Here is a 6,126-nt window from a genome sequence, read left to right as displayed (position 1 = left end):
AAAGAGGAGTGCATTGCATAAAACATTTACGCCTGTTATGTTCATTGAAGAATAACAACCCTGATCATCATACTATTCATGCAATAATTTGATACAACCGACATAAGTCCATTTCAATTGAAATGTGAATTTTTGGAATATTGATATCTTAATATAGCATTTTAAACTCGGATCCTTCGTCTATAACATTGTTTATCAATTTCTAAACAATGTTACAATTTTAAAATCTTCCTTTTATCTCCTGGTTTTTCCAATAACCCCAAATATTCTTCATGAGACAGCTGACAAAGAGGTTAAGTGCTTCAAAATGATATTGAAGTGTTTCCTGTTTTCTGAGGAGAGAAGAATAAGGATTTGCAATGTTTAAACTTTTAAGAATTTAAATTAATTATTCATAAAACTGATAAGTTAAGAGACTACAATATCTCTTTACAAAAACTCATACTTCAAATTTGAATATCAACAGTACTGTTTTGGGAATAAAACTATGGTAAGGAGTGTATTTCTGTTTACTGCTCAAAGGGCCAAAGAAGTAGTAACAAAATGACACAGTTGATTGCCAAGATGTAACTTGCGAGCTTCTATGCATCTGTCAACTACTTGCCGATTGAAACATAACTGATATAATATCGTTTTACGAGTAAAATCTCTAAAACATATCTAATTCTAGAAAAGGAATCTCTAGTAAATGTCTGTTTTCACAGTGAAACTTGAATACACTCGAGATCCTATATCTCATATCTTGCCATTGCGAAACTCACACAGCGCACTAGTCAAGCAACGATGATACTCAGTGGAACATTCAACAATTCATAGCACTGATCTAACTCATTCCTAGGCATGATTATTATTTATTCATTTAAACAAATATAAAATTAATTGGCTATACATACAGAAGCATGCAAGAGAAGAATATGTGATAAAAAACAACAGAACATTCACTTACAAGTTGAAAGCGAGAATATATTCCAGATTTCTGATTCGGTCTTGTTCAAAATGTGAGAAAGAAATCGAATCCATTCAGCATTGATTGGATTGTGTGTAGCTTATGTAGTTCTGTGTGTATCAAAGCACTGAGTTACATAAGCTAAACATATTATTATCCGCTAATGGGATTTTAAAGTGGTTTAATAAGCCTACATAAATATCCTACTATTAAATATCTAAGTATGTTTTAATTTCAATTAAATTTTTTAATTTTTAGACTACTGACTACGCCACTGTATTATTATTATTATTATTATTATTATTATTATTATTATTATTATTATTTAAAAGAAAAGCATGGATTAATAATATATTTTCAGCAAATTTCGCTTTGGTATTTGGAGACATGAAACTCTAATCCGTAACACTCGATAAACGAATCATATCACCAAAAGAAGAATACCGAGATTACATTGCAACTTTCGTAGATATTTCTGGATGGCGATAACATAAGTCAAACTGCAACATTGCTTCAAGCGTTATTCTGTTGTGGATTGAACATTCCATGTTAACCATTAGATATTGTCTATGTGTAGAGGACCTGTATCAGTACTTTCGTGAACCAATTTCCGATTATTTATTTATAATTAGAAGAAACACGTATAAACCACAGTGAAAATTATTTAATTGTAAATATTTCATCCTAAGTATCTTAGGACATAGTCAGTACAGTATTTAAACAAAAATTAGGAATAACATACAGTTAGGGCGCATGATTACAATGGAATCTCATGAAAACGTGCATAACGTGCTAAAGTAGTACCAAAAAAAAAAAACGTTAATTATTTAACACAGTTTTGTATGATAATTTCCCATACTTTAGGAATAATAAGAACGTCGTTGCGGTTTAGGTTTGGTCTGTGTAGTAGGGCTTCAGAACTTTCTTTATATAAACGTTCATGTTTATATAAAGACATATGTAAAAGTTTAGCCTTTTCCCAATGGATCCTATGGCTTGGATTTTCAATTCCGTGTTGAGAGAGGCCAGATTTCTGCGGTTTAAGAAGACGAATGTGGTCTTGATGTTCCGAGATGCGTTTCTGAACAGACCTACCTGTCTGTCCAAAGTAAGACAATTTGCATGAGCATGGAATCTCATAAACACCAGGTAACATCAAGGGTGAGAATTTGTCCTTAGGAGAAGGTAACAAGTTGTAAATTTGGTTGATAGGTTTGTAAGTTTTTTTTTTTTGTACTACTTTAGCACGTTATGCACGTTTTCATGAGATTCTATTGTAATCATGTGCCCTAACTGTATCCTAATTTTTGCTTAATACTGTACTGATGATGTCCTAAGATACTTAGGATGAAATATTTACAATTAAATAATTTTCACTGTGGTTTATACGTGTGTTTCTTCTACTTATGAACGCACCACAGGTTTCGTTATTTAAAAAAAAACGATTATTTATTTGTTCAGGTCTCTACAACTACTTTCAAGAAACCTTTAGAGTCTCTCTCTCTCTCTCTCTCTCTCTCTCTTTCTCTCTATCAATCTATCTATCTATCTTTAAATATTTACTTTTTTTTTTTAAAAAAAAGTAAATATTTTCAGCATCATAAAGCTGGCTTCATTTGCTTTACAGCATTAGAATGACAAAATATTGTGCATCTGTCTAGCTTCTCTCTCTCTCTCTCTCTCTCTCTCTCTCTCTCTCTCTCTCTCTTTTCTCTGTCTAGCTAACATAAAATATTTCTTCCGGACGTTCAGCGCTAATGCATCACTGCTTCATCTGGTGAAAGGGTTATATGAATAACTTGCAAAACAGAACTTTGATATGCACAGATGCACAACATTTTGTCATTCTAATGCCGTAAAGCGCGTAAAGGCAGCTTTATGATGCTGAAAACATTTACTTTTTTTTTAAATTAGTTTTCGGATTTAAGTAAAATTATATGGTTTCTCAGAAAATTATTCACAATGCGCAATACCTTCTATAATGTTTGCTATTTCCTTTACTTTCTACTCAAATAAAAGTTATTTGAATGCAAAAATAAACATTCTTCAATTCCAAATACTTTGAAACTTAAACGTTTCGAACTGACCAGAGATTTCAAGAGAATACTATAGCTAGCATAGGAGTTGCCATCATATAATACTACTTAAAAGATCCGAACTCTTCCGAGTAGCTGCTATCTTCGCCTTTTATTGATGATTTTGATTAAGGTTTCAGTGGCCTGAATTGCAGCTGGTTTGAACTAATTTGTTATCAGAGAGAGAGAGAGGCTGAAACCTTAAGGGCACAAGAGCTCTTCTCAATACCTTAGCAATTCCATGTTAGAAAGTTTCAGTTTGGGTTGTGAATTTGACCTGAGCATAAATTATGCTGAAAAGAAGCCCGCTAGGCTCTAATTTGGCGACCAGAAGTTACTGAATCAAATTTGGCAATGAAAGAAGAACAGATTTTTGCTGTTGTTTATTCAATTGTTAGAGATCAGCAGAATGTAACCTTCTTGAGATCTTCTTTCAGAATTCCAAGAGATGCAGTTTGATCAATTCTAAAGACACCTTTGGTTTTCTGTTGTTCATGAAAAAGGAAAGTAAAATGCCAATCAATTTGTAACTTATTTCTTCAAGAAACCCTTGAACATTTAGTGACAGATGACTAATCACTTTTGGTGAAATATCTGAATATTTCACCGACTTTCGGTGATATTTCGGTGAAATATCTCTACTCTATTGGAGGGTTGAAGTGGCTTGAACAATATATTACGTTTGGTCTTCATATCATAACTCAGGTTGGCTTAAAATTTCAGGGCCAGTTCACAGAATCAGCTGGAAGAAATGCCAATAAATCGTCTGTCAACTGTGGTTCCAAGATTCTTTCTTCATTTCTCTCTCTCTCTCTCTCTCTCTCTCTCTCTCTCTCTCTCTCTCTCTCTCTCTCTCTCTCTCTCTTTCTCTGTTCTGTAAGAACTGGCACAGCATCTACCCCCATTCGAGATGAAAGATAAAGCAGTAAAGCGATGAAGTTCCACAGCACAGGTGTTAGACTGTGCACAGGAAGAAACTTGTAGTGGATTCTGCCATGTAGTGAATAATCCTTCTGTCATATTGGCAATTGTATCTAAACAGAGTACGTGAGTGGAATATCAAGATTATGCAATTGACTATTGGATACACTTTGTACGGAAGCCATATACGATTCCGAGTATTTCAACCTCAGAATTCCTGTTCATACTTGAACATGAACTCTGATATAAAATATAAAATAAAGGGAAAGGGAAAAAATATTTCACATTCACTTCGAAATCTCTAGCTTTGTCAGAAACAATTCTCCTGCACGAATACCCATGAATATAATTCCAACTGCAGTAAGAAGAAGAAGAGCAGACATCATGTCTCCTCGATCTTTCGTGCATAAAGACATTAGAAGAATCGTGAACAGTCTGGATAAAAAGAAGACTTTTCGTCCAGATTATATCTATTAATTGTGAATCAATTTGTGTTGTAGAATTAAAGCCGTCCTTCATCTTCTTCAGTTTTTCATACTCATTTCCGTTGCATATTATACATGTAGCTTACAGCATGGAAACATGCCTATATGCAGCCTATGCATAAAAAGGGAATAAACGCCAGCCATATTATTATTGTCTCATTTTATTTACTTTGGTTCTCTTTAAAATAATGGAGAAGTTCATTAAAAGTCAACTTATTCACTTTTCGGAGTCCCACCAATTAATCCGTGACCAATAATTTACCACACTTTCGCTCTACGGCAGATCTCCAGACCAATATTATAGCAATGCCCAACCAAAGATTTGAAAAAATTAAAATAAACTCGCATAATCGCTCTTTATATTTCAGAGACATTTGATCTGGTCTGCCATAAACGCCAACTTGCTGAGCTTTTCTTCTTGCTTTTCTTTTCCCTAATTGGGTTTCTTCTGGTTTCTTCTTATTTACAAAACAATGGCAGCATATATCAAGATTCGGTACTTGTTTTCGTTTGCTTCCTTCTTAGTGAAGAATATAGTGAAATAGTAATGCATCATTCCATAAATTCAATAATAATAATCATCATTCACTTCACAGTGGAACGAACGCACTTTTCTGGTCTTCCGTGAGTGTGGAGTTCAACTTCTGCACATTAATTTTTTTTCTGAAAGCATCTTGTTTAAAATCTCAAAAGTTTAATCTGCAGTTTTCCTACTCGATGCATATGCCTATTGTTGGTTAAAGTTTGCCTTTTTCTTGATGAAAAGGAAATTGCAGACAACACATCATTCCATTATTTACTCACTAATTTTGAATGTCACGTAAACAACATTCGAAATGAATCCGTCTAAAACTAGCCTTACGTGCTTTTGTATGATAAAGAATCCGAAAATTAGAGATGCTTCTCTCAAAAGTGGATGTGAAGGAAGGTTTCTCTTCCAGATAAGTAACGCGTGACAAACCCCCTAACCGCAGAGATGCTCCACTTGATCGAAACTTTCCATGCGGGTTTAGTCTTCTGAGATGAAGAGGTGTATTTCTTTCGTATCTTTATTTGCATAATCATTCCTGAATAACTAAGAACATTGTCCTCATATTAGCTTTTTCAAAAGAATAAAGTAAATAAACCCATACGTATCGGCTGCGTAATATTTACATACTATAATCATCAACTACGATAGAAAAAATCCTTTTCAACTGGAAGGTGAGTTAGTCTCGTAATAATGATATTCTTTCTTCAGAACAGACACATGCATTTAAATTCGTATCAGACCACGTTAAATAGGAGTAACTCCTCATCATAGGATTAATTTAATTTTTGTGTTATTTGATCCTGAACTAAGGTACTTTTGAACAGTCAATTGATACAATAATGTCGTTGACATTACACAGAATCGCTATCGGCACTAATAATAAGAACTCTATGATTGCACAGAAGGAGATGTAAGACAGTAAAGCAGTCGAAGTCATATGTCACAAACTACTAAGAAAGCTGAACGCATGCCACTCTAAGCTATGAGCCTTTAATACACATTTAAGTAATGACCACAAAGCTGTCCTTTCTGAAAACAGCTGTTTCGACTTACCGAATAATATGTATCTCCTCGTCTTTTAAAACCATGCAGGCATCTCCAATTTACTTCTCATCATCAACGATGACCACAGCGTAGGGTAGTTTGAAGTTCATCCAGCAGAACAAA

The sequence above is a fragment of the Typopeltis vanoorti genome, chromosome 3, assembly GCF_054136105.1.
Source record: "Typopeltis vanoorti isolate ZY-2024b chromosome 3, IOZ_Tvanoo_1.0, whole genome shotgun sequence".
NCBI lineage: Eukaryota > Metazoa > Arthropoda > Arachnida > Uropygi > Thelyphonidae > Typopeltis > Typopeltis vanoorti.
This window is presented reverse-complemented; position numbering follows the sequence as displayed.